Here is an 11,503-nt window from a genome sequence, read left to right as displayed (position 1 = left end):
TGTTCGATTTTGTAAGTTATATCTCTTACCCCTCAATTTATATTATTTCGAAACATTCCAGAATCATCTACAACCTTTTAACACATTCAGGAGTTGTACACCTTTCTGGAATATTATAGATTATTCTAGAAATTTTTATATATTATTATTTAACATTTTTTTCAAATTTTTATGCATAATAGAAAATATTTCAATAAAAACTGGTAAATGGTTGGTCCTATTTTAATAATAATACTGAAAATTAAGAAAAATGAAATGTGATTCCGAACTTTTAGGCATGAGTACACACAGACTCTTTCAAGAAGTTGAATATCTTTCTTTTTTTTATGTGAGGTCTCTATATCCAGACGTATTTGTAGAAGGATAAGGGAAATTTACCTCAATATGATACGTATGATACTCTTCGTTTTAATTTCTAGATAGTATTATACAGAAGTGTTCTACATATCATATTGAGGTAGATTTCCCTTATCCTTCTACTAACATTGATATCAATGTAGAACGTATTGAGCACCATAGCTCTTTTATATACTATATCCAGACATAGTACTCCAAGTGCAATTCCATAACTGCCTATTCAGGAGCACTCTATCCTCCCTATCTCTCTACGTGCTTGTTCAACAAATCTTGTTAGGACGCCATATAGGCATAGGATTCCTGCTATACTGCTCAGAGAACTTCATATCCGCCCATTTCATAAATTCCAGGTCCCTTTCTTCCTCTGATTTTTAATTAAACCCCACTTTTGGAGCTGCTGTTCCTCAAGTGGAATTTTGCATTTTTCTTTATTAAAACAACGACCATCCTTAAAGCCAGTTGAAGTCATCGTATTGTAGTATTTTAGGAGCATTAACAACTAAGGTCATATTGCTACTTTGTATATTGTCTGTAAATTGTGTTCTGTGGTCGATTTTCTTTTTGCTGGACGAAAAACCCATGCTAACCCCTTTGCCAGAGACCGACTAACTCAGCTACAAGACATCCTGAAGGAGTGCACTCATCAGCCACTATACTAACTTCATCATCTGCAAATTTTAATATGCCCCTTGTCAATATCATTCCCGAATATCAAAAACAACAGCAGTGCAAGAACCAATCCTTGGGGAAACCTGCTCCAACATTACATCAATCTGAAGAGTTATTCATTAATCACAACCCACTAACCTGCAGCCATCTCACTATCAATGTTGGAATTTAGTATTCCCAACGTTATCAGCTTATACACTAATCTCTCATGAGGGAGTGGGTCAAGTGCCCATGGCAGTTTCGATTGAAATGCATTCAGCAGAAATCGAACGTATATAAGACAGAAAATGGAGAAAGAGACTTTGAAAGAGATGGGACATTAATGAACCTGCCTCTTTTGAATTGAATCTAGAAGCCCGAAAGAGTTTATGTCGAAATGCCCCAGATTTGAGAACAATATTCTCTAGTAGGGCGGATTTGAAGTTTGCAGATTGAGTAACTGTTTGTAAGAAAAGTAGCACCGAGTGAAAGAAAAACTATGAAGTAGCTATGACGACTGTCTAATCTTGTGCTCCTCAAGTTTACAGTGATTTCATGTATTTATTTCACGAGTTACACTAGTTTTTTTGTATAGTGACCTGCCTAGTGGTAATACTGTGCATCTTGTGGAAGATTATTACCCTAACATTCTAGGTAATTATGTTTTTTGCATGATCTATTTCTATCCATATATTCACATTTGCCAGCGTTGCTAGTCTCCCAGGCCTGAATTCAAACTTCACTTCTGTAGGCCTACCCTGCTGGCTAACTACTGTCCCCTTCGGGCTATATCACAAGGTCAAGCAGTTCCTCTGCGGTGGGAGTTCTCCGTCAGTTGACCGCTCGTAAGGTGCGACTTTTATAACTCTGACCTACTTATGCATCTGTTTAGCTTAAGAGATTGCACGTTGACAGCGAGTTAGAAGGAACTCAGCAAACTAACTCTGACTATTTTGTCTACTTCTGTCTGACAATCAAGTATTCGATAAGATGACCGCTTTTGCTGGACTCCCTCATTAACAGGTCTCAGATGGCCCAGCTGCCCTTTCAAAACTTACTTAATTTGTGCATCTCCGGAATTTAGCCTACACTTCAAGCTAGTAAGCTGCCCAATTGCAGCAAGATTTTGTTGCTCCCTGCGTTTCACCTGCCCGATTACTGCCTTTCTCGACGTGCCATCCGCCCCCTTTTTCAGCTCAGACCTTTCGCTTATAATTCAACTGTATACAATGAAGGATAGAACGGGCGTTCAGCAAAAGTCCTGTGCCGAATGTGGGTTCAAACCCGAGGCTCCGGCATTACTTTGTGTTACGTGTCGTAGAATCTTCTGTCGTGATTGCCAGCCACCTAAAGTTAAAAGGTTGAACAAACAACGGAGAAGAAAATGGACCTGCCACCTTTGCGCAAGTAACCCAAAAAGCGCGGACATCTCGAAGGAAGAGATATCCTCTATCACTCTTGCAGAAGAAACCCCATCTGGTGTTCTTGATGTGCGCAGTTCGATTGAAGGTAGTATTGTGTCGTCTGCGTTGAGAACACCTGGAGATTTAAGCTTATGCTTTGGGAAAGACGTTGCTTCTTCGAATAGGGAGTTTGATACCGCTCCTGCTGCCTCCGCAAACTTGCAGGTTAATAGCCCCTTTGATTATTTGTCAATTAAAAGCGCTCTAAGGGACAACACCTCCATACTCAATGCTCTCCCTGAAAGATTTAAGATCACTTTCGGGAGATTTTGTCCCCAATAATCGGCTCTCTTGCCTGCCTCAATGACGAAAATAGAAAACTCAGAGCCCAAAATACGGAAATTCTCGACCAAGTGCTCGCAATGAATGAACAACTCAGGGATCTCAAAATCTTTATAAGTGAATACTGTCTTCCCTCTAGTCAGACGTCAGTGATGGACCATTTCGAACCTCAGGAGCATTCACAGGAAGCAGATGATGCACTACCAAGACCTCCAACTCAAACTGAGCGCGTCCAGCGAGGAAAACGAGATCTCAAAAATCTGCACAGTTCACCTCGTTTTGCAGACAAAACAACTGAACAGATCGTAGCCCCGGCCGTGATGTTGAACCGTTTGGGTACTCATCCCCCTCACACCGCTCTCAATCAGCGCGATCCGACCTTCGAGGCTGACAGCCCTTTTATACAGGACAAGTGTATTATTCCTGGTGAATCTAATCTGCACCAACCTTGCAAAAGACGTCAGGAGAAGCCTGGTGGCCAGGTTCTGAGCCAGGCTCAGCACGGTTACAAGAGGATGGAGATGAGAGAAACCCCACGCCCAAACAGGGAGGAGCGGATCTATGCTCAAGTGGATGCCTTCTGTCTCTCTGACCAAATTAACTATCTTGCGCAATTTCCCAGGCATAACCCACAAATGGCTTGCGCTCAAAGTGTTTTGACTGTGAAAACACCACGTAACAAAATTCCATGCGAGGAGCCTAATATGTCGGTTCCTACTGAATCTGCCTCGGTCCCTCTGTCGCGGAGACTTGAGGAGATATATAATATTTCAGCTGTCCAGACCCGAGAGAGAATTTTTGTTTCCAGACTTGGACCAGCAGCAAAAGCGGAAAGTATCAGGGCACTCTTTGCCCAACAACATGGGATCAACTTAGACGCAAAAGCTATCAAAACTAGACACCCGACCTATTCTTCCTTTATCATCTCCTGCCCTGCGAATGCAAAGCATATCGTCTTGGATTCTAGCTGCTGGCCGGTAGGCACCCTTATAAAGCCGTTCCAAGAGAGGAGCAGATCGATCGCTTATAGCGGATCCAGGCGAGATAAACAGCCATAGCTACAAAAGGATGATTTGCTACCAGGTTCACACGAAGGAGAGATTCTTTGGTTTATGCAGAATGTACGCAGCCTAAAAAACAAGCTTCATTGTCTCCAGACTCTCCTTTGCTTAATGAGTTTGATGTCATCTGCCTTACAGAAACATGGTTAGCGGCAGATAGACAGCTTGATCTTACCCATTTCAACACCCCTTACAAACACATTGGGAATCACAGAATTAACGGGCGAGGCGGAGGTGTTGAAATCCTGTTCAACGATCGCTTCCAGCCAATAAGGACACGAGTGAGCCAGTCTAACAACTTTGAGGCAGTCTTCCTGACGCTGAGGAGTCCTCTTCTTCAAATCCAATGCTGCCTGGTTTACCTTCCTCCGGACCACAATGATGACTCTAGAGCGGAGCTGCTCACGTAGTTAGCAACCAACTTAATGCCTAAAATTCCAACTGTTGTAGCAGGTGATTTTAACTTGCCACTGCCCAGGCATGGGAATGCTCTTGAGGGCCTTGAGGCCACTCTTCGGGCCTTTAACCTTACACGGTTAGTGACGCAACCAACTAGAGCGTGTCAAGCGCTGGACCTAATCTTCCACAACTTACAAGATATTAAACTCCTACCTAGCAACTTTAGATTCCAATCTGATCACTCGCCAATTGCATGTAAACTATCCTTACAGAGCAATTCTCTTGGGTTACCTGACGAGTACTCTGCTGAATTGCCTACGATAGCCTTCTCTACCAAATATCTGAAGCCAGAGATCATTCTCCAATGCTTGATTGGGTTTGACTGGGGGCGTCTCTATTCTGAGCCGTTGGAGGATGCCATTATGCTCTTGTCGGAACAACTGAAGTTAATTGCACTACATGGTGCAGCCAGAATCACCAGGAGTGGTAACAGGTCGAATCGGGGTTTCAATAAAGAAACTAAGATGGCTTTCATCAAGAAGCAGAAGGCCTACCGGAAATGGCAGAAAACTCAACTTCCCTCAGACCATTCCATCTTTAAGAAAGAAAGAGCTTGCTTCTTGAAAAAGAAAAGGCTGGTCCTTAACCAAGCTGTTCTCAATAGGTTGAAGAGTGGTAGAAGGATCCTTTCGCATCATCATCATCATCTAGCCATTGACAAAAAGCTTGTCCAGGAATGGGCACAGTTCAGCTTACAGCAGGTAGATTTTCCTGACTCTGATTCCTTTCTCTCGTAGGACTGGTTACCTAGGGCACACTTGTCTGAAATAGAAATAACTAGAGAGACCCTAATAGATGTCATCAATAAACTACCCAACAAAGCCACTGTAGGTCCGGATGGTTTCCCACTCTTTATTATCAAAATTTGCAGCCCATATATAGTCGACCTTCTCCTTCACCTTTTCAGACAAATCCTGCAATCTGGAATAGTTCCTTCAATTTGGAAAATTTACCATGTTAAGCCCATTCCAAAGATCAAGAAACCCAAATCTCCTAAAGACCTGAGACCAATATCCATCAGTTGTTCTTTACTCAAAATTTTCGAAAAAGTAATTCAGCCCAAAATTGCCCAGCATTGCTTTGCACACAGGCCCGAGTACCTCCATACCGTTCTACAAAGGAGATCGACAACTACCAATCTTCTTGATACACTCTTCAGAATTCAGCACACCCTTAACAAAAAATCACAGATTGATATCATTTTCCTCGACATAAAATCGGCTTATGACAGAATACACCTCCCAGCTCTTTTTACCATTCTGAAACATTACTTCGGCCTGGCGGATACCTTACTTCAAATTTTGAAGTCTATTTTACTCCCTAGACATCTATCTGTGACCCACAATGACTTTCAAGTAACTATTGACGTCTCAAGAGGCATCTCACAAGGAAGCGTACTGTCAGCTATCCTGTTTGCAGCAGTTTTGGAGCCTTTCCTTGCTCAGAATCCGAACTTTGTTTCTTATGCCGACGATCTGAAGTTCTACGTCAGTTCAGATCATAATCATCAGATTCATGATATCAACCAACAAGCTTCTAGGCAGATATTGAGCTTGGAAAGTTATCTTGCCACAATAGGGCTGCATCTGAGCCCTTCTAAATCAGCACAACTGACGATAACCAAGAAGAAAGCCAAAAATGATATCCAAATCTTTGTGAGTGGGGAACCGGTGCAAAAGGTGACCTCTCATACTGATCTTGGCCTCACTTGGGACGTTGGGCTCACATTTCATCCTCACTTTGCCAAGATGAGGCAGAAGACGTACGCTGCTCTTTGGGCAGTGCGTCAAGAGCTCGTTGGTGTGCATCAGCCAGCGCTGCTTGTTCGGCACATCCTGAGGTGTATTACGCCGATTCCTCTCTATGCTTCAGAAATTTGGTCATCTGCCCCTGCCTCATACCTTCAGAAGTATCTTAGTTTAGAGTACTGGTTGCTTAGATGGATGAACAAAGTGGTAGGCCACCCCCTATCTCCACATCTATCCTACACGCAAATCTAGGCACCACTCCCTGGAGACATATCATCATGACAAAAAATGTCCTCACGCTTGCACGGCTTATAACGAGGCGAATTAATGCTCCATCAGTGTCCACATTAATCTCTGGCCCGAGGAGGGCAAGAGGGAAGCACCCCGACTCCTGTCTGCCTCTACGTCTTTCGCTGTCAAGCATTGATTCCCTGAGGAACATGTTTCCAGCCAATTGTCTTCGGATCTTCAATAAATTTAGGATCCACCCTGATAGGTTCTGTGAAGACAAGCCCTACAGGAAGGAAATCCTCATGAACTGTTACCAGATTATGAACCTATAATGCTCACCTGCTCCTGGACAGACCTTTTTTTTTTTAACTTGCCTATTTGTATATGACAAGAAAGACTTTCTGTCTTCATGTAATCATGTATATTACTGTATATTTTGTACATTATTGTTTATTTAATCCTGTAAACAGTCTCGGGTCGAGCACGCATGTACCCTTGTTTATTGTACATTGTGTTCCTCGCACCTTAGTCTGTACTCACACCCTTCTGGCACAGAGCCGTCCCGGGGTGACCCAAGGTTACTTGGGAAATAAACTGATTTTAATAATAAAAAACTCAGTTTTTATAGATGCAAAGGAAGCGATATTTGTCGTGTCCTTATTCCAAGATAGATTAGAAGTCAGGGTAATTCCTTATAGATATGTGTTCTTGTCTATAAATCTGAACGTCATTGAAGATAAGCACAGGAGCAGAAGAATCGTTGATAAGAAGATAGGACTGAGTTTTAGGATTGAAATTAAATAAGTTACCTTTGCCCCACTGGAAAATTACCTGGAGCTATGTGCAATGATAGAACATTGCCATGTGCAATGTGCTATCATTAACAAAACTATGGATAAGATTTCCAGTCAATAGAGGGTCATTAATATACAAGAGTGGGAGAAAGAACCAAACTTTGGGAAACACCAGCATTAGTGAAGAAATTACAAGACAGAGCGTTGTCTACCATAATTGCAGCGAGGGATCACATAGAAATCTTGATACCCTATTAAAAAACAGGTGACAATCCATAAGATGAAAGCTTATTTAGAGCTTTATGCCAAACACGATCAAAAGGCTTTGAAATGTTCATAGCAACTGTTGGAATTTCACATTTCTATTAAATTTGACCGTGGACTGATAATATAAGTCGGTATATTACCAGTGAATCAGCACTCATGAAATCCATACTAGAGCTCATTGATCAAATGAAAGCTTCCTAGATAGTTTAGGAATTGTCAGTTAATGGATTTCTTCGTTACTTTAGAAAGAACAGAAGTACATTGACACCTTATCTCCATTTCTTTAATGCCCTAGTAAAGCCACTTACTCTGTTGTTCATTAACACTTCCTAGATTTTCTGGGAAGCAGTCGATGTGGGAGTGTAAAAGATGGTACCATCACACTCATGTTGCAGCCCAGCTATTTGCCAACATATTTTGTTCCCTAAAAAGTTCTCAACAACAGACCTGAAGCTAATCCATGCTTGTTTTTTTGTTCATAAATATCTTTTGTTTATCAAGATATTTATGAACAAAATCCCAGTCCCTTGACAGTATGCAAATTTGAGGTCCAACAAAAATACCTTGCTTTAGCTTCTCTTGGGTAATTGATGGGAATTTAGTACAAAGGCAATTGAAGTAGGAACCTTCCTGAGGTAAAGTTTTCACAAACCCCTTTTGATGTGCAAGGATGACAGGTTTGGGGTTTATCAGTGCTTTATGCACTATGCTCATTGATCCAGGCAACGGACTGTCCTTCTTTGGCTAGACCTTGATATTCCAGTTATTATAACCCAACACATTACACAGACTACATATAAACTTACATCTCTGGTCGTTACAGAGTTTGTATTGCCACACAGAGTATGCTACTTGGAGTTGGACTCCTGGTGCCACTCGACAAGAAACTGTCCCACTCACACAAAAAGCAAGCCATTTTTGTGTAGACAGATTGCTGTCCAAGTAACATGCTTATCACTTTAACATCAGCAGAGCCCAACAAACTATATTCTTACTTAATATTTACCAACAACTTTTTCAGGTTCTTGTTTCTTTCAAATACCCAGTGAGTTACTGGAATTGACCCACATTTCCATTGTTAGTAAATGAATGAGCATCAAGGCTCAATAGAGCAACACTTTTGAGACCCCTCTTGGTTGAGCCAATAAAGTCTTCAATGTTCTAGGATCGAACTAATCCCTAAATAGTTCATTAAATCATTTGTACTGCCAAATTTGAGCAAAAAAACCATACAATCTTCCTCAGAAAAGTAGGGAACGAATTCCTGTTCTGTGTCTGTACCATGAGAAAAACGTTCCATGCACTAGATTTTTTGATTTGTCTAGAACCAAGGTTTTTCACATATTCCTTTGTAAAATTTACATCTCTTACCAGATCACTGTGAAAACAGTTGAAGACTGGACTTAATGTCTCCCCAGGCTTTAATTTTCTTCTTCAGAAGCTTCACTTTCAGTACTCTCTAGTGCTACATTTTCCAATGCGGCCAAATAGTAGATGGAATTTTAGAATATACAATGCCCTTCTTACTCTTCCTATAGTACACCTAATTCTGTTTTTACACGATAGATACGTTCCTGAAAAATACGTGTAAAAAAAATTCGTGTAAAAAAAGACTGTATTTATGGAAGAAAAGAAGATTGGTTCCGGATCTAAAAAAATCAGTAAAATTAATTAAAAAAAAAACACATAAAATATTCGTTTTAAGCTTATTATTTTATTTCAACAAAATACACATGTAATAATATGTAATTAAAATGTACTAAAATAAATTTGTATGCATATGAAATGAAAAAAAATTCTTCATGAACAAAAAAAATCTGTTTTACACATAACAAGATTTTATTCATTTTCACTTTCTGATAATAAACGGCGCATACGTTTGCGTACGACTGGAATATCACTGCCATCACTAGAAATGTTGTGGACATCGTCTTCTTCCTCTATTAATGAAATTCTTTCTGTGATCTCTTCAGCAAAATCAGCACGAGTCTCCTCTGGTGCTGATGTTTCACCGGTTTTACGAACGAATTCAGTTATTAATCATTGTGTTCGTGTTTTGGTTAGGCCGTTATATAATTCTCTGTAATAGGCTGTCAACAATTTCAGTTCACGTTGAAACTTCTCAGCGCGTTCCTCATTAGGGTCATGTTTGACAAAATGATTACCTAATTTTCTGGCCAGTTCCAGACCTTCTTTTATTAAATCTGCATTTAGAACAGGATCATTTTCTTCATTATCACTACGTTCTGTGGGATAAGGAGTCCCAAGGACAACCTCTAATATTTCATCTTCGCTTAGGGCTTTGTCGGTTAACAATTCATCAATATCTTCAAACGATAGATCATCGAATCCTTCTCCACCAATTTTGTGTGCCATTGTAATGATGTTGGGAAATTCGGTCGTATTAGGGATGATGGGATCTTTGCTTTTTTACACATTGTGGCCAAACCGCTTTCCAACACGCATTTAAAGTTGCTGGTTTTAATTCAGTTAACGCTAATCCAACTTGATTGATACAATCCATAATTGAGAATTTCTTCCACACATCAATGACTGTTAGTGTTTCATCATTCAGTTTGTCCAAAACGTGTTGGAATGTTCGTTTTACGTAGTATGTTTTAATTGTCGCAATTATACCTTGGTCTAGCGGTTGTATCAACGATGTTGTATTAGGTGGCAGAAATAAAATTTGTACGTTTGGGTGTTCCAAGACAGGATGGCCGGGTGCATTGTCAAGAATCAGAAGAACTTTAAATTCGAGACCTTTCAAATTCATATAACGTCTGACTTCTGGGACGAAACATTTGTTGAACCATTCTGTAAAAATAGTAGTGGTCACCCAGGCCTTCTTGTTTGCCATCCAGTGAACAGGCAGTTTATTGATATCTACACCTTTCATTGAACGTGGGTTTAGGGCTCGATTTACCAGCAGTGGTTTCAACATACGATCTCCTGAAGCGTTGGAGGAAAATAATAAGGTCACACGATCCTTAGCTACCTTAAAACCACCAGCAGTTTTCTGCGATTTGGCTACATACGTTCTGTTCGGCATTCGTTTCCAGAAGAAACCAGTTTCATCTGCATTCCACACTTGATGAGGAGTGTATCCTCCATCTTCAATAATTTTTGCAAGTTCCTGCGGGAATACTTTAGCAGCCGATTCATCTGCAGATGCAGTTTCACCTTTTTTATATTATGAAGAGCATTCCTTTTAAGAAACCCTGTCATCCAACCTGTACTCGCAGAAAATTCATACTTTCTGTTTAACTGAGATGAAGTGCTTGGCTCCTTTTCTTTAATCTGTCTGTAAATTCTTAGTGCTGTTTGCTTGATGGCATTTCCATCTACTGGTACTCTTTTTTGTGACTGATCTTCTATCCATATTACCAGGGCCTTTTCCATTTTTTCCTTGACAATATCTCTTGTATATGATGATGAATTAACACTTACTTTTGTTCCAGAACATACCAACTTCCTAATTGCAGCTTCATTTTTCTTAATAGTTCTTACGGTAGCTTCATGTACACCAAAATGCTTTCCTACAGACGTAGCCCCTTGTCCAGTTGCAAGACGATCTAAAATTTGAATTTTAAGTTCCAAAGAAATCGCTTTCCTTTTCATTTTGGTAATAGGCGAATTATTCGACATTATATAAGGGCTACTGAAAAATATCTCAGTTATAATTAATAAAAAAAGGTATGAAAATTTTGTAAACTTACAATTTATTGACTATCGGCAAAATTAAAAAATTTATATGTGCACAAATTTCACTCAAGATTCTTTCATTTTGAAATAGAGCTTACTACTACATGTCTTCCGAAGATACAATGCACGAATACCGTAGATGTGCACCAAATTCAATAAAAACGTTGATGATTCATAGATACCTAGACGTACACATTGGTAAGCAAAAGCACGCGTTTCAAAACGCATACACTAGCTGTTATCCAATCTATTGGTGCATGTAATATAGAAATGATACTAATATGCCACAAATAAAAAAAATTTCTTAGAATTTAGGCAAAAAAAAATTCATAGAAATCGTGTTAAATCAAAATGACTCGCGTAAAAAGAGAATGAAATATTTATTTTGAATTCGTGTTAAACCAAATTCGTGTAAAAAAAGTTCGTGCAAAAACAGAATTAGGTGTACTTAGTACCGTGCATGGGTTGAAGGAGAAGTATGGGGGGAG

The sequence above is a fragment of the Mastigoproctus giganteus genome, chromosome 10 (assembly GCF_048544385.1).
Source record: "Mastigoproctus giganteus isolate SK-2022 chromosome 10, ASM4854438v1, whole genome shotgun sequence".
NCBI classification, from domain to species: domain Eukaryota; kingdom Metazoa; phylum Arthropoda; class Arachnida; order Uropygi; family Thelyphonidae; genus Mastigoproctus; species Mastigoproctus giganteus.
This window is presented reverse-complemented; position numbering follows the sequence as displayed.